The following is a 26,546-nucleotide window of genomic DNA, read 5'->3' as shown; positions in this document are numbered from 1 at the left end:
CTAATTTGCCCACTGTCTGTGTCTTTACTGTCCAGTCTGTAAGGACAGTATTTACAGTCCAGATGTAATAATCAAGATGGAACCCTCTTGAAAATGTTTTGGGGCAACAGATAGAATCAGCGTGCCTCTGCTAGATAACACATCTAGGCATTCTCTGTTGATACAACACATTAAAATAATTGACCTAAACATTTGAGGAAGAAATGACAGAGCATAGATGGTTGACTGGGTTTATTTTTTGGTCATTTTCATGGGCAAGTGGATTAACAACACTGTTAAAGGTTAGTTCCCAATCACATAACGTGCAACATTTCAACTGCAGCTTAATCAATGAGGTTTTCCTATGACCATGAGCTCTCTCACTCATGATCTTCTTCAGGTCTAAAACTTTATTTTTTCATATAATTCCAATGTGTTCTTAGAAAAATCTTATAAATGGACCACATGTATCTAAATGCATTAATATAGAAAGGTAAATCAACATTTATGTATGTGCATGTGCACATGTGTGCACACACAAATGCATACATGGGCATGAGGCAGAAATGGTACTTTTAGGTGTTTTGCAGCTGAGTAAAAAGTTATTTACCCTGAAGATATAGACTGTGAGATTTATTTCTCCATAACTATTTGTGCTTATTCTCCATATTTTTGAATCAGTTTAATGAATTAATGTTTTGTTCATTTTTTGCCATTTATAGACCCAGAAGGAGGCAAAGCTTAAAGTGAACAGAATCCAGCTTCTTCACAGTCAAAATGTGGTGTTTCCATCATTGTGAACATTGAAAACTGGATTAGACAATATCCTGAGCAGCCTGCTCTAGCTGGTTGACCCGGCTTTGAGCAGGGAAGACTAAATTAGATAATGTCAAGTAGTCCCTTCCAAACTATTCTGTGATTCTGTGAAGTTTTCAGGTTCTTGTTTCCAATACAGCTACTATACTGCATGAGCTATTTTTGATTATGCAAGAAAGGAGATAGCCAATTGGAAAGTTGATGTGTAGTAGTCAGAATCTATTTCCAGAGAAGGGAAGAACAAAACATATGAACTATAATAACTTGCAATAAACGGAAGACTTTATAGACTTAAAGAAATAGTTCAATGGAGTGAGCAGTCCAATTCCTGTATTCTAACTAACACTTCTGGAAGTAACACTGTTGAAATATCAAATCTCCTTATTACAAAAATAACACAGAAGTGGACAGAGGTATTGTTCCTATCAGAACACTTTCTGTGGAAGACACAATATGTAGGTACACATATACTAGAGTGTATTCCAGTAATGACATTCAGATGCTGGCTTAGTGTAAAAGTCATCTTTGCCAAAAAAAGCTATGAAATCAGATATAAAACAAAACAAAAAAAAGCCAGCCAACCAAATACCACCCACCCATCCCCCTCCACCTTTCTAGAAAATGTAAAGGAACACAAACCAATTTTGATGGAGATGGAACTCTTTTCAAAGAAAATGTTAGAAATTTCTTGAAATATATAGAATTTTTTGCCTTTTCAGTCCAAATATTAGGTCTAGAGCTGCCAAGTTTATTTGCTTTCTGCCAGTCAGTGATGGATTTATTGTTAGGAAATTACTCTTACATCGTTAGAAGGGAGGAAACAGCTGGTACTTTTCTAGTTCTCTCCAGAGAAAATATCACTATAAAAATGATACTACTGATAGGCACATGCGAGGGAGTGGGAGTGTTGTGTGGAACAGAATGTTACAGCAGTGTTTTTTGTCTTTAAAGCTTCAGCAGATTTATTCAGCTTCCAGTTAAAGAGCCTGCCAGAGTTTTTTTTTTCACTTTGGAGTCTTCAAATCAATTTAAAGTTGTTGCTATGTTTTGTAGTTTTGCTAAATTAGAAGGCGCTTGGAAGCCCACTGAAGTGATGATGGATAACCTCAAAACTGATAAAATGAATGTCAGTATGAGCAGGTAGGTAGGTATGTAACCACTGTAGACTAATTAAGCTTTTTCCTCTGTGTTCTTAACAGCACAGTACTCCTTAGAAGAATTTGTCTAAGTGTACACTTAAATGTTTTAAGTCTAGATAGACCTAGAGTAGTGCAGCAATTAGAGCTTCAAGGACATTCCCTATTCTTCCAAAGGACAATTCTAGGGCTGTGGAAAACGTTTTACAGGTAAATCTAAGAGTCTGAGTGAATCACGTGACAGTCTTTTTTCAGCATTTCCTGAGACAACTTGAATCATAGGAAGCTTAATATTATTGGTTCTTAACACTTTATAACTTTGATTATATATATGGTGAATCTTATCAAAATGTAAGATGCAATTACCTAAAAGAAAGAGCGCAGGCATGTAAAATTGATAAGGTATTTTGGATACTTTAACCTAAATATGCCAATGAGTAGGTAGATCAAAAGACTATAGCCTTCATCATGCTTCTACTAGTTTAGTCAGATGAAAGCTAGATTTTAAGGCAGGCAAGGAAGACACTTGTCTGTGGGAAACTGATAATTAAGAGAAAGAGCAGAAGGAAAGAAGGCTAAGATGCAACAGCAAGAACTGTAATTCTGGGTTTTTCAGGGTGCCTACATCCAACCACTTTACCAAGGAGGGATGGCCAGCTCAGTTTTACGATTGTGATTCCTATTACTCTATTTTTTTTTTTTTTTTTTGGGATACATGAGTATATTATACTAAGATGAAGAGAGAATGTGGATAAAGTCAGAAGGTCTACACAGGAAATGTATGTCAGATTGAGTAATTTTTGCTGGGAATGTTTAAAAAGGACATTATATTCTACTATCAATACCTAATGCTTTGCTTTGCTGTTTTTCTTGTGTTTCTTCAGTAGCTTAATTTATTTCACCAGGTCCAAATGATGTGTTTAATCGTTTGATGCTGTGCACTATGATAAGGTATTTATAACCTACAGTTACATGTTATTGCTATATAATATCACAGAAACAGTATAAATATTTTACTTTTTTCAACAATTACGACCTAATGAGGAGATTCTTAAACATTCTGAGTAATTACTTCCCCTTTTGAATGAGATATTTAAATGCCCTGTTTTTAATTGATTGCTGAAGTGTATTTAAAACATCTTGTCCCTTTCCTTCGCAGTCAGTCACTACTGACTGAAATTATATTAAGAATAAAGAAGGGGAACTTAAATGTGATTCTAAGCTTGACACTTCCTGCCCCTACTTAAGGTTGGTATATGATGACTCACTGCTGCCTTCATGAAGATTTGAAAAAACAGAAGAAAAACAGATAACCATGTCTTTAAGAATTATATTCTTAAATGATGATGATATTTCTTGGCTTTGTTTAAAAGAAGGCATTAATACTTCACATCAGAACAGGCCCAAGACCTGGTCAATGGGCTGATTTTAAAGGGTCAATTTACAAAGCTCACAATGGGAGTTTCACACATCATACCTAATTATTTTTCTGAACGGTATTTTATTGTATGGTTTTTATGTTTCTGCACCCATAGAAAGAACTAAAATAAAAACTGGAGTAATTCAGAGGTCAATTCCGTTCAACTATGAAAGAGATTCTACAATACTCAGTTACTAAAAAAGTACTGATTAACAGTACTTATAACATAAGTTTTTATTTTTTGCTTGGACAACAGTTAGAAATTGAGGTTGTTTATTTGTTTTGTTGCTATAATGGAATGAAAAAGAAACTCAACATGAATAATTTCTTTTTCACAGGTTAGAAGTCTTGCCACAGAGCAAGAAAAATCCACATAAAAGGCTTGTTCAGATGGATACCAAATTTTGAAAGACAAAAGCAGAAAATTTTAATACTATTTGTATTTAAATCTTCAGTTAATTTCAAAAATACTTATGAACTTTTCAGCACAAGAATGTAAATGAGTGAATAACATTTGCAATAAAAATTAATAATTTATTATTTCAAAAGTACTAGTGGTAACATAAGAAGACACTTGAGAATTCTTTCTGTGACCATTACAATAGGAAATTTATATTTTTATTTTGAGAACTTAGGGTATTGCTAATTCTGTCTTTGTATTGTTCATATCTACAGATGCACATCTTCATCATATTCCATCAGTACTGAATTTTCCTTTTGCTGTGTCTTGCATGACGGTAGCAAAGGCTGAAAATGACTGGGGTATTACCTGTGCTTTACATAGGTTTTAGATAAGTACCCACTATTTTACTTTGCAATGTCTGCCTAGTTCCCATTCTTTTCTCTTTTGGAATCAATAGAATACAAAGGTGATGCGATGAAAATAGTTTCCAGCACTTAAACAGCATCTTAATTAATATTCAGGAGTTTCAGCAATGACTGCCAAATAAATATTCTAAAAGATGTAAATGGCATCCTTTTATGTGAAGTCAGAAGATTACCTATTCAGAAAGAAAAATCAATCTTTTCAGTATGGTCAGCATAAGTTTTGTTAGTTCAAAGTCATTATGTTTGGTTTAAAAGATGTGAGGCTGCACTGAGTTCTTAGACGCACTTACCAAATGTCTCTTTTTTGGTGTTTGAAAATGTAAATAGGAAACAGCCCACCTGATTCAGTTCAAAAAATTGGTCTGATAAATTCTGTTTCACTTCTAGGTTCTTTGGTTCAATGCACAGGAATCCAGTAGCGAATGGTGCTGAGCACTGCTCTTCCACTGAAATGGAACATGAAGAGTCCCTATTGCTGAATTAATTTCCTTATGCTTTTAGAGTTTGGTTACCATGTTTCCTAGAGCAGCTTCATTTCTTAGCAGAGTTAAACACTTCGCATAGTGTAATTAGAAACTCTGTTCCACTTAGGATCTTATAATTTTGTTGCTATGAAATATCATAAACGTGTGCTTGGTAAGTCTTTTGCCTAGTGTCAAAAATTATAGTCAGAACATCAGGTAAAATTAACACCACAGCACTGCCACCACTGCAAGTGCAGCCCATTCTGGGCCATTCAGCTTGGAAGAAACCCCAGCAGCTATCTAGGCCTTCTGCTTGCTGAAAACACACTCCACTGAGTGGTAAGAGCAGGATGCTGTTTCACTGCTTGACTGTCCCCATGGGACTTGACTGTTACTAACATCCAGCCTAAGCTGCCCTTGACTCCACTTGACTGCTGTCCCTCATTCTCCCATCATACATCACTGGGAAGCTTTTGCTTCTGCCTATTTTGGTAACTTCCCTACATGTATCGGGGAGGTTACATCATACAACTGCTATTCAGTCTTTTATTCACGAGGCTGAAGAAACTTTTCACTCAGAAGTTTCTCTTTACAGGGCAAATGCTCCTGTCCTTTGACCAGCTAGGTGGCTGGTCTGCTGAACTTGCATGAGTTTATCAGTGTCTTTCCCCAAACTGGATGCAATCCTCAAAACTACTACAGTGCTGTAGTTGCTGAGTACAGAGGGAAGGTCACTTCCCTCAGTCTCCCGGTTGTGCTGTTCATAATACAGTCCAGGATAACGCTGGCTTTCTTAGCTGCCATGGCACCCTGCTACCTCCTGTTTAGCTTGTCCTCTGCTGAGACCCCCACACCCTTGTCTGCAGAGCTGCTCCCCAGCCAGGCAGTCCCCAAGCTTCATGCAGGGGTACTTCTTTCCCAGCTGCTGGATTGATAACTAAGGAATTCTGCTAGCTAGTAAAACAAACAACCCCAACAAGATTCTTTTCTATAACTGTCTTAAAATGGAAGTAGCTTTAGCACAAGTATTTTAAGGAGTGATACTAAATGTAATGAGATAGATGCTCAAGATTTTTGTATTTCTTATGTTGTAGTCTCCATGCAGGAATGTCTGAAACTTGCAAGGTGTCCTATTGGTGGCCAGATGAATGCAAAAGTAGGCAAGGCACAGTCGAGGAACACGCCATGTTTTCTTAGGAACTAACAAGATCATTGTATAGCTACAGATAAGGAAGATATAAAAGAAAGAGGACCAGCTTCCATCTGTTTTCATTCAATAATTTATAACTGAAGCAGGGAACATAACATCATCAACCCCAAAACATTCAACTTTTTTTCACCTTTGTTTCCATTTAAAATAAACTAAGTATATGCCTCCTTGCCAAACATTTCTATTACTTTCTCAGCTCAACATGTTTGCAGTACCACTTTCCTCTATAAAAAATTAATCATCACCAGCTGTTCTATACATTATTTGTCTTGAGTATATTGTGTAAAATGTAAAACTAGTAAACTAGTATTCAGAGCACTTTTCATAAGTACATTTCCACTTAAAGAAGAGCATAATCAATAATTTTAAAACATGACTCACCAAGGCAAGTTTTAAGAATTCCTAATTAAGTACTGTCCATTTGTCATGAACTAACAGGTTCATTTCTGTGTTAGTAATGTGAAAGGTTTTAGGGATCTAAAGTGCGAGATGTTGTAGATGACAATATTACCTGCCTTTTAATGTGCAGGCCCCTCCTGCTAGGGATCTGAAATACTTTGTTTCACATTCATTACCTCAAATAATCTTGCTCAGATCATTTTGCTAAAGGAATGCTATTATCAGATCTGCAAATTTTGTTACATACTGCTGCAGAGTGTTTGTCTAAATTAAAATTTTATAAATAGGATTTGATTTATTTTCCTCTGGGATATGCACAGACATGTGTAACTCATTTTTCTGTCTGCTTCTGTCAACTTACTCTTCCAGTAGTCCACCCCAAATCGTCCTTTGTAAAAAGAAAACTTGCTGATTCTTGGAATGTGAAAGTGAAGATGCACAGTGCAAATGTAGGTAGGAATAAGTGCGTATAGGTGAGGCAGGATCAAGGAAAAGCATCCTATACATTTGTATGGTTGTGTATGTGAGTGCCTGGTTTGTGGTGCCATGGCAGTATTATGGACCCAGAGTTGCCCTGGTCAAACAGAAGGGGAAAGAAACCCTGTGGGACCTCAAGCCCAATGGATTCTGCCACTCCTTAACACCCACCACTGATTTATAGACCAAGCAGATCAGGACACATTGTCATAGCTCATCCACAAAAATATAAGGCCAGAAAAAATGGAATTCCTCAGGGCAGATCCATATTGTTTTTATATAATTGCAACAGGAATTCTGTGGATGTGAAATGAAGAAAATGGGATAAAACATGTAGAACAAGGGAAAAAAATGCAAGGAAACAGGGCTTCAACCCTGGGAGAAGGAGGAAAACTCCTCACTAGTGGCCAGTCTTATGGGTTGGCAACTCCCCTCCATGGGAGCTGGGAAAGATACAGTATTCCTTTGCATGCTATAACTTTTCGGCCACATTTTACTAAGGGGGAATGTGTTATTCAGACAAGGACAGTCATACATATCAATCATTTCACAGGCAATACTCAGCAGTCACACTTCTTTTCTCCTCTTGCACCCAGTGTTTTTAGCTGAACAGGACGAAAATTGGCAGATTCTGCAGGGTTGTTGAAGATGTTTTCCAATTTTTCGCTCTTGTGATTCACTAAAAACAGCAACTTTGTCTCTTGAGAATTTTACCTTGCTAAGAGGTATGATCTCAGGGCACAAATGTACTCTATTATGCCGGTATATGTTTTCATTTCTAGCACAACAGGTAAGATCTAATGAATAGGAATTTATTGTTTGGTGTCTCAAAGAATTACAGGAATCGGCATTGAAAGCTGACAGATATAAAACATATTCTTATGGTTGTACATTATTGTGCTTCTTATATTAGATACTGCCTAGTCTTCATCTGGCTTCAAGATCAACCCAGTACGAGCACAATGTAAAGTCATCTTGTATTTTCTTTCTTATCTCAGGCTGGATAGTTTAGTCAGACCAAGACATTTGAACCTAATTTACATGTAAGAAAGTTTTCCAACTGTCAATCTGCAAAGAAGTATTACTACAGAGCAACTTCACTTTTATCTTTCAGAACCTTTCAATTTAGGATATATAATTGTAGTTCTTAAATATATATAGCATTTCCAAGTCTTTCCCACTGCTAATTTGGTACTTTAATATCAGGCTATTTTGTGAGCAAGGTCTAACATTAAAGGAAATTTGAATTAAAAAATTAATCTTGCTTTGGGCAAGATACTACAGAAGAGGAATGTGTGGAAAATCAAAGGACAAGCTAGGCAAAACCTTCAAGTAAAAATGTGAATATAGGTAATCTTCATTTTGCTTTTACGATATAGGCAGATAGATTGGGCGATCTGAGATCTCTCCCGGCCTTAAATTTTGTAAGACATTAAAAATTTTGAGGTAGTGGTCCATAGACATTGCAAGAAGCATCAGCTGGGTAGTAATGGGGAGCCTGTGTGTGGAAGATGAGCTTATGAAACAGAGTACAGCTTCAAAGTTCTGTAGCACAATCTCTAGGCTTGTTCCTGCAGGTTGCATGCTTCATTACGCTCAATGTAGAGCAAAGCTGAAGCCTGACAAATGAGTATCCTCTGCTTTCCTTCGTGCCAAGACTTTAATGTTTTGCAGCATTCATTAATGTTTTCTCAAAGACTTTCATATTGCCTTGGCAGATATTGGTGGATTTCAACAAAACATAAGTTATCCTAATGACAACTTTCTGTAAATCATGTCAGAGTAGTTGGGACTAATTTCTTAAATTCTTTTGAGGATTCTTTTGAAGCTCACAGAAAAGTGATTTTCCAGTCCCTCCAAGGCCTTATAGTGCTCTTAGAGATTTATTTTCTCAAATTGGACCTAAAGTAACAATGATATTACAGAAGAAATGTTCTTTACATTTAAATATATTTGACATGGGTCTGGTCTCTTTTTTTAACAGTAATCCGTTTTCTGTGACCCAGCAATCCAGTCAAGCATGAATCAGCCACACAGTGGAAGCACTGGTCTTTGGGCTTAAGCAGAGCTCCTGCAGTTGCCACTGTAAAAATACACTAATAACAAATGAAGTGAGCTACAGGGACAACTGGGTTCAATGTTATCAGCAAGTATGTAGGATGGCTGAAGCTGAGATCTTTGACAAGACCATCAGAGAAGAGAAAAGAAGGATTCTTTTAAACTCTCTTTCACAAAACACATTCTATTTATTTTTGCATGTCTGTTTTGTGGGCTCTTAGCAATTAATACCATTCTTTTCCCTACTTTAAGCAAAACAGTGCAAGTCTGTGTACTAATCACCATGATGTTAATTTGATTAATGGCTGTATTGTACATTAGCTTCTAGTACACAGAAATTAGGAAAGTTCCATATTTCAGGAAGTTACCTGAGAAACATCAAAATTAAACTTATCTAATGCCACACTGACAAAAAGAAGAAACTCTGTATTTAGTTATACCTATTCATGTGTACAAAGTGCAGACTTTTCCTCATCATGCACAGATAGTCTGTGGTACACATATATGTTTAATATTACTACTAAAAAAAAATTAAAACTCCTTCATCTCATTTCTAGACTGAGGACATAGATGATAAAATTAGTCCATAAATTACTGGCAAAAGAATAAAAAAGATAATTTCTGTCAACAGCATGATTGGTGTTAATGAAAGCATTTCTTTGCGCAGACCATGCAGAGAAGTAACACACTAAGAAATATGCAAATGAAAAGAAAACCTAGCTTCTCCCTTTTCCCTTCAATTTTTAATAAAATGAACTTCATGAGCTACTGCTTCTGTGTTATAGGCATTAGTACCAGTTGCAACTGAATATTTGTACCAGTTGCAACAAACCATATGGAATCTACTTCCTGTCAGTATTTACTGGATCACTTCTGCAGGCCAGGCTGCAACTCATTTCTAAGCAGGTACACAATATACTTTCAACACCATGACTATACAGAAGTACTGGGTGAAGTTTGAGTTCTCTTCTGGAGTCTTGGCGTGTTCAGGCAAGCTCAGTATTAACATGGAGTGAAGGGAGCAAGTCCCAGATAACTTATTGAAGAGGATTGAATTGCCTTCTAGAGGTGTCTGCCTCCATCCACTGATTGTAAAGGCAACCTAGTGCTACCTGCCTCCTAATTTAGGAGGTTCAGTGAAGTCAAACACGATGAACCCAGACCCCCATTTCCACCAGACCCTTTATTCACTCCTTTTGCCCCACTCCCTTGTTCAGTTTTTTGCAAAATACATGTCAGTTAACACAGAGCAACAAAGTGAAAAGAAGAAGTTATCACACTCCTCTCCTCCTACTCAACTTGTGCAGAAATGAAGCACAGTGTAGCCCTTACTCTTAAGGACTTACCTCTGGCATGGATCGTCAGCCTTTAAAAGCTAGACTGCATTTTGCTTGCAAGGGAAATCAATCTCTCTTCCAGAATTTAAAAGTGATCAAACAGTTCCCTGTATTTGGCAATACCCTTGTTGTCATTACCATTCTTCATACTTCGAAAATATTTGTTTATACAATTCATGTAAATGAAGTGATAATTCATAAATTGGAAAATGTGACTTCCATTGATTTTTGATTTATTATAAGATGTATGAAACTGGACAGATTTACTTTTGGCAATTAATTTCTTTAAGGGGAGACATATCTTCAAGTTATCACATATTAACAATATAATATTTTAAAAATAAGTTCAAATGAACCATGTGGAAGCCCTATATAAACAGAAAACAGTACCTGATGGATTCAGCTGACATCATATTGGCAGAAAAAGAATCTTCTTACAATGTTAAAATCTATCAAGTCAGGAAAACATCAATTAGTGGTTAAAATAACAGTCTTTTGGCTCTTTAAGAAATCAGCCTCCCTATACATAACACTGTTTACTCAGGACTGCATGTTTCATTTAAATTAAAGTGCATATATCTGTAAGCAAGTAGGATGCACGTGATTGTTTTAAGAAATACACCACAATGGCATTCAATGACTTGTGGTCCTGAGCCAAGTGAACACTTAAAATTGAACCCTATTATGAATGTATTATTTCCCTGTCAGGAAATATCACTCCCCTAGAACTGGCTTACCACCTTTGTGTGCTGTGCAAAACCCAATCTCTGAGAGATTTTGCCATGCAAGAGCTTTACAAAATGCAGAATCCTTCTGAATAACTTAATGAACATATGTGAAGGGCACGCGAACCTCATGGAGAACAGAACTGCATCCTGCCCAAAAGGCAGAATTTTGGGATGAAGGAACTGAGGAGGCTGGTAACAGATTACAGAGCTTTCTGTTCCTTGCCATAGTCAAATATATAAACTCCCAGCAATTCTGACACAAGGAAGAGAGAAAGGACCAGTATGTTTATGCACAAATGCATTGTGGTGCAGGGTATCTCCATTTCCCTAATCTCCCCTCCAAACCTCTGATTAGATTAACATTTTCTCCTGGCTTTGGACACTGAGGGCAGAGAAGAGGTGAGGAAAGGTGCAGTTACTTCTGTAGTGTAAGAGTTATGTATATCCATTTCATAAAGGTTACACTGGCGTGCAGAATTCAATCTTCTGATTACCACAAGGTGTTGAGACAGCCTGGTAAGTCAGAATGATCCGTACTGGTTTTAAAAATACACTAGACTCTAGTATGTTTCCTGAGTTTATTAACTAATTAATATTGCTTAAAGTATCTTAACATCACCATGTGGGTTAGATAAAATAGATTCAAAAGTCTTTCTAAAAAATAAGATAAATGTAAGACAAATTAGTTTCTGTTATTTTGTTCCTTATATAGAGATGGATTTTCTTTGCATTTGCAGGATGGGAGGACTTAATGTAATATAATGAAACACACAAGTTCTGCAACAGAGCTCAGAAAGATGTTTATCATGACTGTAAAGCTTTTTAAATAAGAATTTCATGCTCTAGCACGATCAGCATGGTTTTATAAAAAAAAATTAGCACTACTGTTGAATGATTAATTCTACAGATATCATTTGCAGATATGCAAATGTAGTGAGTTACATGTTCCAGTTCTTGAAATCAACCCTTCCTACTTTGCATGTGCAATTTTGTGTTTCCTTGAGCTGTAAGCAAAACCAGTTTTTTGCTCTGTAAACAAAGAGAAGGAAAAATTTTTCACTTGACCAGAAAATAAATACAGAGTTCTTTTATTATTGTCTGGCAAATAAACTGTAATAGAATTTCCTATTAACAATTTTGCAAATGATTTGCAGGCCAGAATAGAAGCAGATAACTGTCTCATAGTTGCATTGACTTTGCACTGGCAGTGATTGTTGCCACTCAAAAAAGCAAACGTGAATAAGCTCATATGACTGAATACATAGAAACAGTGCACCTGATGAATAAGATTTCACACAAGCAAGTTTCTAACCATAATAACCACCTTAAAGATGTGACTGAAGAAATGTTAATTACTGCATGCTTCAGTTATGACTCAATTAGAGCCCTCCTGCTGAATGAGAAATTTATGGAAAGAAGAAGAAAATTTAGATTGCCAAATGTCATAGAAGAATTCCTTATAATGTACTTATAGGATAGACATTTCAAAATGAGCCTACATGACCTACGTGTGTAGGTCCTAGTGTTAGTGAATCTTAGGGCCACATTTCTTCTTTGAACTATAAGTGGCTTAGAACTTACAATGGGATGCCTGAAGTTATGGCATTTTTATCAACTGTTTCTTTCTATGTAACAATGAAATTTCCTGGATGCTGCTGCTCTGGTTTTAAATTCCTGTATACCTAAAAGCAACTCAATGGAGTTGTACCCTGCTACTTAGGGATACACTAGAGAAATCCATTCACCTAAAAGACACTCTGACAATGCCCCACTAATGCTGTTTTAACGATTGCTGCATAGCAGGAAACGAGAAACTAAACTGTACGGCTACGTAAGAATGAAATAATATGTATTCTTTGCAAACAGACTTGTAATAAGATAAAAAAAAATCACTCAAAAATCCAAGAGATAAAATACCTTCTTAAGATGATGCTCTACAATAAGGAGCTTTCTTGCTTCTCAATTTAAGGTACTGAATAATGAGCAGAATAGCCTGGGCCAGGATGCATTTTTACTACAACACTTTTCCTTTGTCTAAATTGAAATGCTTTCTTGCTTATTTGCCCCTCATCACTTTTGATTTGATACTATGATGTTGTATGATAAAAGATTAACTAATCGCATTCTGTCAGACATTTCTTACTGACACCCTCGATGTATATTTTAAGCTTTAATGTTTCATCTTTAAATTGCTTTTTCCTCTTACAAATACTGTGCCGTCCAGTTCCCACAAAGCTTCTGAATCACGTGCATGTTTAGGAAGGTAAGTACAATAGTTTAATCACAGCTAGCTGTATGACATAGACGTGATGGAGTGACATCCCTCCATTTCCTGTTAGCTCCAATTAACTTTCTGGCTGCCATCACAGGTTCCTGCATGGAGCAGGTATGTTGACCTTGTTGGTTAGGCCTATGCTTGTTTCCAAGCTTGGGTCTAATTTAAAACTTGAATCTTAAACTCCTGTTAGCTACAGTTTGACACCCTGCAGCAAAATGCTGGAAGGGATCAGCTTTTCAAAGCCGAGCATTCACTTACCCTTGTTAGCAGCCTGAAAATGGGCTGCATGGAAAATGCTGATATCTAACAACTGGTAGACAGAAAGGAACAGGTTTCTACATTTCTTGGAAAGAGTGGAGTCAAGTCTGTTAATTTCAATCACCATTTAAGATGTTTCTTAAGGGCTTTATCTAACGGGCATTTGTTAGGTAGTATGGGACCATATCTTAGCCAGGAAACAGCAAAGCTGGTTCAGGACACTTCCCAGGCCAGACTCATAGAACCAAACCTGGACCAACTATAAGAATTTAAAATTCTGTGACTTGTACACTGTTATTTTCACCTTTTAAAATTCATATCCACATTTTGAATGTATTTAAGGATTTCAAAACAGAAAGAAAAATCTTGAAGGCACTAAATCAGGGGCTAAATGAACAGATGGACTTCTATATTTTACATCTAGTGGACCCCTGTCCCAGACAAGCTTTCCCCATAATAATAAGATGCACAGGAGACAGTAACATGAGCCAAAACATCCTGGTGTGACATGGAGTGGCTTGGCAGGATGGGAAATTTGTGTTTCTCCCCTGTCAGAACTGTAAGCGGAGTTGAACAAATGCTCTCGCTGATGACTTCCAGCATTTGGAAAGCCATATCCAATGCATTACAAGACATTGGTACTGTTTGAAAACCAAGTACTAATGTGTCTTCAAATGACAGGCAGTGACTGTCACAGAATTTCTGAAACCACCATTGCTTAAAAGGCATTTGGGTAATGCTGTCACGTGTGTTGAAATACAGTCAATAGCTGGTTTAAATAAAAGAAGTAGAACATGGGAAGTGCCACTGTCATAGGTGATTTGGGCATGGTCATGTGTGCAGTTATGGTCACATGTCAAAAAAGATGAATTCAGAGACAAAACTAGAGCTGGACTACTGGGCTGGTCGATGGATTCCAGAGCCTCCTACAGATCAGGAGGCAGTTCCTTTTATTTCTAGCAGGGAAAAGCAGCTGAGGGAAAACACGATGCCACTAAAGACATAGGGTAAATACTGGAAGGGGTAAATAATTATTAAAACAAAAGGATCATGTAAGCAAAACAACAAATGAATATAAACTACCTATGAGTCAATGTAGTCTTAAAGCTAGGTCTCTAAATATCTGAATAATCAGAATGAATAATCAGAAAAATATGAAATGAGCCCAAAGCCCAAGCCCCCCACTGTAAATTGTAGGCTAATTTGTTATGATAATGGCTGGATCTGACTGTAAAGTACTGGGTCCTACAATCAATTCATCCAGTGTTTCTTAAGGGGTGCTCTGGGCTCTTCTGTAAAACCATCTGACTGTCAAATAACCACAGTCAACATCACACCTGAGTGATCTTGAGCTTCATCAGCCCTTGGATTAAACACTAACCACAGCACCCTTTGGTAGGCTGTAATAGGGCACATACACTTAAAGAATTAAATAAAACACCTGGATTCCCTACTGGAAGAGAACAGAAAACAAATTTAATCCTTTCAGTTAAATATTTTGAGGAAAACCAGTCAGATTTACCAGTGTTACAGCACTGCTTGTTAAAGTGACACACATCATTGCACCAAATATCTGAAAACATATATAAAGTAAAAGTGCATTTATGTTCTAATACATATGGCCAAACCAAATGTTTATTAAACATTCAGTCTGGTTTACCTTTTCTGTAACATTTCTAGCATAAAGGTAATTTTTTGGAATTGTACACATTTTTGATACTGAAATGGCATCATCATATAATTAGACACAGTTACTGCATACTTTGTACCTTATATGACAGTCTGCAATAATTATAAAGTGACCTAAATATTAAGGATTAAACATTAATGGTTACTTTAAGGACCATATTTCTACACTGTTTGTAGAATTTCTCTTTTTTACAAGAATTCGAATATAAAATAATTGCATTCCAACAAATTTGAATCAAACATTTACACAGCATTTTTACCTGTGGTTTCATATTTTTCTGACACGAGATTTAAATTGTGTGTATATGCATTGCATGTATTTTTTCTGAGGTTTGTATATATTAATGTATTACAAGTTTACAGGCTATCAGATAGAAAACATTTGTCTGTTTTTTCCAACTGGATGCTGTAGTGGTTCCTAAGGTGGATTTTTAAATGTATTTACATACAAATAGAATTTTTAAAAAAAGTGATAAGAAAATGTACTGTATAAGAACAGGCATAAATAGCAGAGTTATACACTAGAAAATACCACTTTTTCTTTCATTTCTAGTTGCCTTGGTCATTTTCATAGGCTTGATTAGTCCCAGATAACCTATTTTTGTTGTTCCATCTATTCTTCATAGGTTAAAAATAAAGAATCTTTATAAAGTCTGGAAATACTGGGGGGGTTCTGCTGTTGGATAAATTAATTTACTAATGTTTAAGTTTTCTGACTGGGTTCTAATTTTGCATATCTATTTATGATATTCTGTTCCATCTGTTTATTCATCAGCCCTGCTTGTTTTTCCAAAAATGAAAGAAAGAAAATGGCAGTGCCCTATATAGGTTACTGCCTGAGTTTTGCATAGCTAGATAAATTTGATGCAAGATTGTTTACCATCCTTCCACAGCAGGCAAGGTATTCACACTGTGGGGCTTATTAAACAACAAAGCCATCATGCATGACATTAGGGTGGGCTGACATAAGAAACACTAATGAGAATGAGCCATTGACACACTTCAGGCACAGGCATAAACATAGTCGATAAAATCACATCAGAAATAAGAAAATAACCAGTATAAAACAAGCAAAACTCTGAGATATCCATGCCTGGTTGTTACTGCCTTGAGCTCTCTATTAGTATTTCTGGAGTGCTCTGATGGCTGTGCAAATTCCCTCTCTGCATCTTAATCTGTGTCAACCTCTCTCTGCAAACTGCCACATAAAACTTGCTTATTCCTATCTGTACACGAGAAGGTATCCTGAAAATGCATGGATAAAAGGTGTCTCTTTCCCCTTACATAACCTTATTCTGGTATAGTTAATATACCTACTTGCTTCCTACTTTCTATCTGAAGCTTGAATTAGGGAAAAACTTTAATGATGCTCAGATAAGATGCTAAACGTCATCAAGGTAGTGATCCATCCATAGCTAGCATTGTGAAATCCTCATCTGCACTTTTAATTATTGTCCCACACTGGGGATGGACTCTCCAGTGTCACATTAAAGGACATTGACTGCCTATGGTTCACAGCTCTCTGTTTTAGTCGTGATTATCACAGGCAGTTATAATGACACCAGTTGAGTCAAAAGCAGCACTTGGATAGACCTGCCAGTCTTTAGAAATATCTATGTGTGCCCTCTGAGAATTCACATATCCATCTCAGTAGAAGTCAGCCCATTCTCCTGAGTCTCCTGGAACACAGTTAAAAAATGCATGTTCCCTCAGGAACATCAGATTTATCAGAGGTGGAGCAGTACCCCTCCTAATTACAGGCGTATTTACATAAGCATATGTATACACATGTATGGAATAAATTTGGAATAAATAAACAAAGAAATATGCATAAATATACATATATCAATACAACTTTGAGATTCATTAGTTCTTTCTTTTTTCCTTCTAAAAATACTTGTTTGGGCTTGTAGCTTTCTTTACACTTGCTAACAGAAAACAAACAGTAGTTTGTGTCTCTGGTATTATTTTTTTGCAGTGGTCTGTTTTCTGAGTAGAAAGACCAAGTAAGAGCTCTGCTGAACATCTCAATACAGTGCCAATGAAATAGTTTCTGACGTGTTTATTTCTTCTGCAGCCTATTCAATATTTTTTACTCTTTCCTCATTCCATGCTTTGAGTGATAAGCAATAGCAAATGAGGCACCAGAGACTCATTACCCTGGGGGAGAACAGGTAGTTTTCTGCTTCCACGAATTCTTCACTAAAGTATACACATGAGCCTCATTTTGTAATACAGAGATTGATTCATAATGGGATTCCAGCATTTCTTTGAGAGACTACTGCAACTCTGCTCAGTTCTACAGATGACAAATGAAGGCTAATGCAGTTATTAACTAGACATTAAAAAAGAAAAAAGCTCATCATGATATTTTTGTCATGCACAAAAGCTATAAAGTTATGGACGTAGAGAACAAGAAAACAATTCCTGGAATAGCAAGATGGTTGGTTTGTGAGTAAATGAAGGTACTGTGTACTAGATACTTAAAAAGACATCTGTAAGATCCGGCAAAAATGAAAAAACAGAACATGATTTCACGTCACAGCACAAAATATGGAATAAAAGGTGATAAGCTCACACACCAATGTTTTATTGTTTGATAATTATGACCATCTAATCATTTTGCTACATAATTGCAACTCTATCTATGTATTTTTAAAACACAATTTACCACCATAAAATGAGGGTTTCCTTTTGAAAGGACATTTATGAGACTGTGTAAAATTAAAAGCTAATAAAGTCTGCAGTCCACTCGGAAAGTCCCTAGATTCCTTAGGCAGTCTGTGCTCTCATGTCCACAGCTCTCTGGGACAACCAGGCTGACCTCAAACACCAGCCAGGAGGACCCCAGCTAAGTGTCTATACAGTCTAGAAATATAAACAAAGGCTTCTGAAAGGAGATAGAAAGTAATTCAGCATTTAGTCATACTGCACTCTTCAGGAAGGTGGAAACAATCACCAAGATTCTTGTATTCTTCATGTCTAATTTGCCTATTTTGCTGTTTTCCTAAAGTGATTTGTTGTACTAGAATCTTATCTTGCAGTCAAATCGATGTTCACCCAGTATACTAAAGGTTAGCATGTAAAATGGCAAACATATGTTATGCATGAGAGGTCACTTGTAAATTCCTGCAGCACCAAGTATACAGCTACCACCCACACACTAAAATGGTGGAGTAAATCTAATGACAGATAGATGCATGAATACGGAGCCAGTAGGTTTTCTTAAAGAAATTTTAAGGTGATACATCTTAAAAAAATAAAAAAGCCCCTGTAGCTACTTGAAGCTTTTCACAATACAATTAAAGCAATACACATGCATTCATTCCAATCATCTTGCAGCAATGTAGACTTCCAGGAACATATCAGTAAGGTAGTTGGATGGTTCCTTGTGCATTTTTCAAATCGATGGACCCTGGACAGTCTTTGAGGCAATCTGAGGCAAAGGAAGATGGTGTATTATAAAGAGACAGTGTTTCTTTTTTCATGTTAAGATACTACCAGTCTTATTTCTCCATCAGATGGAGAAAGTATGGGATGCCAATATGCAACTCAGATAGTTTCAGACATTTTGCAGGGTTTAACTCAGTGGAAAGGCTCCTATTTGCACCACGAAATCAGTACAGTTGGGGGTGTTGATGAATTCCACAAAACAATCTAAAAGTTTTCAGCCTTAGAAAGATCCGTACTGGTCTAAATGCAACAAGGGGCACAAAGGGAATTTCAAAGAAAAGTGGAGAGCTTCTCACTGAGATCTAATAATTACTGATCTCTGTATTGTATAAACCAAATTACTCAACAGAGAAGCTGAGCATTAAAAATGGATGTCTCAGTTAGGGTGTTTCAGCATCCCTTCATATCTAGACATGTTCCAAGTTATGTCCAGAAATGAAATAGAGTAATTGGGTCAGATCTCAGAAACTCATTTACCCAAACTAAATGGGAGGAGTGAACTAACATTCTTTATCATCATTCAGATCTGGATATTCAGGAGAGCAGTTAGACCTTTTCCATCAATTTCCTCTTAATTTAGTTACTAGTCAAAGGTTTTTCTAGTGTAGAACATTATTATGTTTAACACCTGCTGTGTTATTGCACAATTTTCTTTATGTTGACATTAAAATAGGCAGAGGAGAGTGAGTGATTATGTTCTAAGATACAAGCTATACTTCTGAAGATTTACTTCTCAGCAATTAAAAAAATGAACATATCTGCATATTTGCCTTTCTCCATACTGAGGTGAGGAATACTCCATTCAGTGCCTTCCTATTTCCCACTCTTATTATCTACCTTCGCAACCTGCGGAAGTCCTGCACTGTAAATTATTTTGGTGAAAAAAAAACCCCAGTCATGGCCATGATACAGTTGTAATGGCAAGACCTAAAATCAGTAGTTATGGGTAACTGCTTTAATTACCACATAGTCCTAAACTTGGCACTATTTCTCCTACAAAGGCCATGAAGCCCTGCAGTGGAATAATCTCCCTGTCTGGCTTTGAGAAACCCTTTTGGGCCATCACAGGCAGCTGCGTGGCCCTCAACTTCTGGGGGACTTGTGGACAGGTCATCTGGCTGTTAGCCAAAGCAAGTGAGTGAGCAGAAAATCACTCACCTTTCCAGATATGCTAGGAGGCTGGCTTATGAAGTCCTTGCTATGAGTTCTGTCAGAATAATGCTGCCAACATTTCATTTTCACCTAATAAGGTACAGTTCAGTTTTTTCCTACAAGTAGACTTAATGAGACTTAAACCTTCCTCTAAAGCATATGTTAGGTATCAGTAAGTGTACATGCTAACAGAGCACTTCTGTCAGGAGCTGTTGAGTGGATGCACAAAATAAGACATTGCTCATTGTAGGACTGCCAGCAAAGACAAAGAGATATTCCTTCTATTGTGGACATATAAGGATGTGACTTATCTCAGACATTCACCTGCAGAGGACAGCAAAGCAAACCACAGCGTACATTAATGGAACACTGATGAGATGTTCTACGTGATGCCAGGATAAGCTACAATCATAAAAAATTATACAATTATAACTGGTGAAACATAGACCAGTGTGAAGTGTGGCTGAGGATGCAGAGAGCAGGGAGATTTTTCCTGTTTTATCACACCTGCAAAGATGTTTTTTATATACACAGAGGAGAAAGCTGTAGAGTCACAGCACAGCTTGTTTGTTCGTTGATACAAGGATTGTACATCTGATAGTTGCCACTATTGGCCTCCGTCAGCGGTTTGAAGAGCGAAAGATGGCTGATCCAATTAAAATTCTCTTTATCTTAAAAAAACAACTTTTGGAAGGCTTTTCTAGTTGATGGAGAGTCCTTATTATAATGTTCAGTGATTGCCACCTGGTTAATGTTACACGTGTAGTCAACCTTTTTTCAGTATTTGAGTTTGCAACCATGTATTATGGCTACATATAAAAAGGGTTTGCTTACGAATCTGGATATAACCTGGGGAAAAAATTATTGGAAGACTTGTGTGGTGTTGGGGAGAAAAGAATGAAACAGAGAAACACTCAGGGACGTTCTGTCAGCCTGTCAGACATACTTTTTTTTTCTAATTAGCCTGAAAAGCTGTTAAGCTTTTGCCTTTTTTTAAAGACTGGATCTATCAAATGAGCTCGTGTTTAATCTTCTATAGTCTATATATAATCTATAATCTTCTACAGTGAACTTAGAAAGTTAATTCTTTGTATTAGTTAAAATTCATGTGAATGTTTTCAACCAGCTGCAGGATGTAGTAAAGGGATTTCTGAATTAAAGCATGACTGATGCTGTAAGAAGCTCTTGCTGACTTTACAAGACAATTCACTCATTTTTCAGTTAATTTCATAGTTTAATATATCCAAGATAGGTTAATGGAACATTACATTCAATTTTCTCTTTTCTTTGAGAAAAAAGGGTGTTGGCACTACAGTGTAAATTTTTTAATGTTACGGAAATATTATTGGTTGATTAAATTGGATTAGTTAGATTACCATCTTAGAAACATGGTATCATACATTTTATGTGCCTTCTGCTTTGGAATATTTTAGAGTTTGCAGCATTAGCAATTTGGAAACCACATCCATACAAAAACATATTTGAAGGTTGCTATTGTATGGTGAAGTATAAAAAAACCCCTAGAAGTTTGGACAGAAGGAAACGGGAATAATTGTTTGGTACAGCTATTATTTTTTCCCTCTTTGATTAGAAGTAATTCTTGCAATGAAACTTCATTCCAAAACATAATTCAGGGAAAACAAGACTATATTTTGGTACCATCTTTCCCCCAAAGTAGTTTAAGTTGTTTGCAACAGAGATCAATAACTTCTGCAGTCCCAACTCCACCACCTGAGGCAGACCTGTCAATAGTTTTTTTTCTGTGCTGTTGGGTGACCTTTGCTAAGTGATGAATACACACATGCTCTCCACTCCTCTGCCTTTCCCTTGCACCACACAGAAAGAGTACCATTGCTAGGAATTCACCTCAAGTTTCTGCGCAAGGTGATAATTTTAAAGAGGAATCGTGTCTCACATCCATTAGTCCTGTCTGCAGCAGCTCTAAGAAGGTGCTGAGAAAGATCAGCTGGGGATCTTCTCAGCACCCAGTCATCCCTTTCAAAGCACCTAGCTCTGGTCCAGGTCAGTTCCCTTTCAGTCACAGCTGCTGCAGTCTTGGTTCATACTGAGCTGTTGGGTTGTAGATGAAAATGGGTCTCCCTTCAGTCTAAGCAGCTCAGGAAGAAGGAGATAGGAACTCATATTGCTTCACAAAGCTAATTCCTCTCTTCCTGTATATTAGACATCCCCAGTGAGGTGCTTTTTGACAGTACAAAAGAGCAAATTAAAACAAAACAAAGCAGAAAGATTGCTTCTGTTGCAAGAATTACTGTTTCTCACTCTACCTCAGACAGGTGGAAGAGCTTGCACAATTTTAACATGGGGACATCAGTCTCAGAAGACTTAGTTGTGTTAAGCTTTGTCTGAATCATCAGCTTCAGAGCCCTGTTTCTCATCAAGTGCATTTTTGTGGGTGAAGTGTGGAGAACATGCTGTTAGTGGTTGTCATGGTTTAACCAGCAGGTAGCTGAACACTACACAGCTGCTCACTCATTCCCCACCCCCTGCAGTGGGATGGGGGAGGGAAATGGGAAATAAAAAGCAAAATTTGTGGGTTGAGAAAAAAAGTCTGTTAGGACAGAGATGGAAGGAGTAATAGTAATGATAAAAGAATTAGAATAATCAAAACAAGCACAATGCAATTGCTCACCACTATTTGATCGATGCCCAGCCAGTCCTTGAGCAGCAGTCTCTGGCCAGCTTGCCTCCTAATTACTATACTGAGCATGATGCCATATCCCTTTGGCCTGTTTGGGCCATGTCTCCATCTTTGGGGCCTCATCACAGCTCCTTGTGCACCCCCAGCCTTCTCGCTGGTGGGGTGGTGTGAGAAGCTGAAAATTCCTTGACTTAATGTAATCGCTGCTCTGCAATGACTCAAAGATCAGTGCGTAGGTCCCTTCCAAATTTACCCAATCTGCAATTCTGTAATCCTGTGTTATCAACATTATTTTCATTGTAAATCCAAAGCACAGTACTCTACGAGCTACTAGGAAGAAAACAACCCAGCCAAAACCTGCATGGTGGTGAAAATTCATTCCTTGCAATAACAATCTTCCCAGCATCTGTTGTGTACACTTCCTCCTACTTCTTTTTGCTCACATTAAGACACAGTGAATTTCTACTGCAAACCATAATCTCATTAGTAAAACAAAAATGCATGTTCTGTCATATGACAGGTTTCTAAGTCTGGAAAATGTTCTTGATTAAATTGGCTTTGGCTGTGTAACCCCTATTAGCATTAATGGCAGCCACATGGCTGAAACTCTGAATATAAACTTGAGAATAAATCATTACAATGCAATTTTTTAACTTTTATTTCCCTGCAGGTCGGTGATATCAGCTGGAGAGAGGATCAGAGTCTTCCATGCAACTGAACAGGTGATTTAACCCATTTCTTGATACTTGGCACTAGGATGAACATTCTTTTTCAGATTCTTTATATCCTAAATAGTTTGGCCTTGTAAAATATATATTAAAGCTTTAAATTAATAGATGTGAATAGATATAAATGGGCAGATGTGTTCAGATTTCCCACAATCTCAAGACTAAGTTGGCATAACACTTTTTTTAAAAAATGAGAAGCTTAAAAATCTTAAAATTGTTTCCAGATCTCTAAATGGACTTATAATGAATAAATAAACAAATACATGTTTGTTTTGATTTTTTTTTTTTTTTTGTGAAAGCTTTTTTCACTTGTTGTGAAATAGCTTTTCTCTTTCAGAATACACTTTGTTGCAAAGACTAGAGCAGAAAGGTGCCCACTGACATTAGTAGGAGCTGGACAAAGCCCACCACAGGAAAAAAATCAGTATTCAAGTCACAGGCTTTCAATGTGCCAAGTTCATACACAGGGCACATCCACATCTTGCAGAACGAGGCATTGACTTCCTCCAGCACACGGAGGAGATGTTGTTTGGATTTTAATTTAATCCCTTGTTGATTATTCATTGGTGTGAGGATGAAGAGTGGATAGAATAGCAAAACAGATACTTTTAAAGCCATACAAAATATGTTAGACTCTTTAAATTGTTTACTCAAACTTGAATAAAACACACTGTACATGTAAACACACTGCCCATACACGAACACTTGCTCTCTCTCTGTGTTTGCATACTTTCATATACATATACATTCATAAATTTATCTGAAAGAAAATAAAGACTTTTTCTACCTTGAAAATTTTCCACTACAATTTTACTTCAGAAATGACTCTTTTTGTGGGGTTATTTTTGGGGATGTGTGTGTAAATGAGAACAATGTGTATCTATAGGTCCGGGTAGAAAACCACGGCTGGCTGGGGAGAGGAAAAATGTACACTGAGAAGGTAGTGTGGGAAAGTTTCCCAAGAACTAATAACCTCTGCTGAGTCTACAAGAACTGAAAAACTCGTAGCACTGTGAGCAAGTTTACCAAACCTGTTCAAAGCCACCCGTACACAGTGATGTTAGCAATTTACAGTTGTGGTCTATGTGTGCCTCAACTCTACCCCTAAACAGGAAAAGGGAATTTATAGCATTTGTATTCGGAGTTGCCTACACATGATCAGGATAAAACTATAAACTTTTTTTTTTAATAATTGTACACTAAGGCATTCACTTTTCAGCGTTCCAGCAATCCTACTTTCATGTTATTATGTTTGTGTTTTGCATCCTTTGATTTTCATATAGAAATTTCATTCTTGTGGCTAGACTCAGGCTTCATGTTCTATTAAAGGCCTGCCAAGTAAATAATACTGAAACTGAAATAAACAGTTTTGGTGTTGATTGATGTTTGGCATTTATTTTATGTTTGGTCAGGAAATAAATATATGGCATCTCCTGGCCACAGAAAACATCAAGATGCCTGTGGCATACTCATCAGTGTTATCCTTCACCTTCCTTCTACTATTTCTTGAGAAAAATCATGAGGGTGAGAGAAAATAAGATATAATGGTTTCCTGGGGGTGATGAGCTTTGTGTGAGTAGGTTTAATTATAGACAGACTGTACACATCTTTGTGTGTTACATGGATAGTTCTAATTACAGACAACCTGTAGACAGCCTTTTGCGTTATATTTGATCTAAGCACAAATCTATGTTAGTAAAGTACTCGACTCACCCTGAAGTCTGAGGTCTTGAGCCATCAACGAGGGTAAAGGCTTGAATACACATCAAGCATTGTGTAAAGAGGCAATGTTATAGATTCATGACACGGGTGTTGACTTTTGCACTGCTTGGTTTTCAGAGGATTAAGTTTAGCTATTCATTCATAATGAGAGAGCTTGACTACTCAGTGAGCAACCTAATGTTAATCTGTGCATTAGCAAAGATTTTTAACAAACTTCATAAATATGCAGGGCAAAAGGGAAGAGATTAAAATTGCCACATGAAAATTAATCTTGGCATTTCATACCTTCTGAGTATTTTATTTTTTATCATGATTGTTTTCCCAGTATATGAAACACCAGGGAAGTGTTGCATGAAACTGAGAATAAATAAGAGGGAAGCAGGTTCAGACAAGGCAGTCTGTCGCCCTTGCCCCAGATGGTGCATGGTTTCTCTAAAATGTTAAAAGCAGTCTGAATCTTGTGTGCTTGAGAAAGTGTAATACAATGAAGACTTTTTATGGCATGCAATTTACATTTACATTCTGAGAGCAGTGTGATCTCACAGGAAAGCCATTTAAGGCAGGAGGATTACACCAATGAAAAATGCCGCGTGAAAAACACAACAGGAGTGCAAACCAGGAAAAAAACCTAAATAAGGAGCACAGAAGAGAACTTGCATATTACACTTGCATTGAACAGCATTTTGAACCCATTCATGAATAGAATCAGGAGGGAAAAAGGGATCCATGTTGATGAAATAATGTGGGGAGGAAACAGGTGCTGAGACCTCCCTATTTTGGCTATCTCAGGCAGCTGAGCAGGTCACCAGTTCTCCAGGCACAGGTGGATGTCAGCTAAAAATGATCAGGAAGGGAAAAGCTACTGAGTCAGCCCATCAGCTTTCACATCAAAGGCAAACCTCAAAAATCCTACATGACTACTCAGAAAGAAACCTGATTCCCAGTACACTCCAAGGCTGGAGTTCATTATTGGATTCCTTTCCCATTTCATGCAAGAAGGAATGTATACTTTCGTTGTTGGCTATAATTTGGGGTTTTTTGCATCTTTAAGCTAGTACAATATTAAATAAGAATTTAGATGAATTGGGCAAGTGTGAATGAGTGTGACCATACATTCAGGGCAACAAATACAGTTAAAAATTTGTGGTAAGGCAAATCCTGGGAAAGGTCTGCAGTTTAAGAGCTCAAAGAAGATGCTTCTCTCTCAAGGTCAGCTTGCAGACTGTTGTGGCCAGGGAAGCTGCTGACATGAAACACAAACTAGGGCCCTTCTAGCAAGAGGCACACTGAGATCCTGTGCCCACCTTGATGCAATGATGCTCCCTGCCTGTCTGCAGGGATGGAGGGCTGGAATAAATGGTACTGTGGGAGTGGGAAAAAAGTAAGAGCGAAAAACACTGCAGGGTGCAAAGTGTGTCACTGACTAGACGGAGAAGTTACATGTTTAGTGTAGGGGAGCACTTTTTTCCTGCTCATTCTGATCTTCTGTACTCACTAAAAAAAAAAAAAAGCTGTAACCCACCAGACTACATAGAGTGGGATAATAGGGCTGTGGTGTTTAACTGCAGGTGCTGCCATCCTCCACTGGAACTCCACCTTGAACTTCTGCTCTGGACACTCTGATTATGTTGATTCCTTGATTCATTTTTCACTTTGCTATACATATGTCTCTTCCTGCAGACCTTATTCATCTCTTTCCCTCTTACTGATTACTGTTTTCCCTGCCTCTGCTCCTTCACTTCCACATCCACCCCA

The 26,546-nt window shown here is 37.2% G+C and overlaps 1 protein-coding gene across 1 annotated transcript in view; it reads right to left on the bottom strand.

Moving 5' to 3' along the window:
• KCND2 (potassium voltage-gated channel subfamily D member 2) overlaps nucleotides 1-26,546 on the bottom strand; it is a gene marked incomplete at both ends in the record, with an annotated part of 261,811 nt that overhangs the window by 71,427 nt on the left and 163,838 nt on the right. The window lies entirely within an intron of this gene.

The sequence above is a fragment of the Coloeus monedula genome (genome assembly GCF_965178545.1).
Source record: "Coloeus monedula genome assembly, chromosome: 4".
NCBI lineage: Eukaryota > Metazoa > Chordata > Aves > Passeriformes > Corvidae > Coloeus > Coloeus monedula.
Note: the sequence above shows the minus strand (reverse complement) of the source record. Positions and strands in the feature narration are given on the sequence as shown.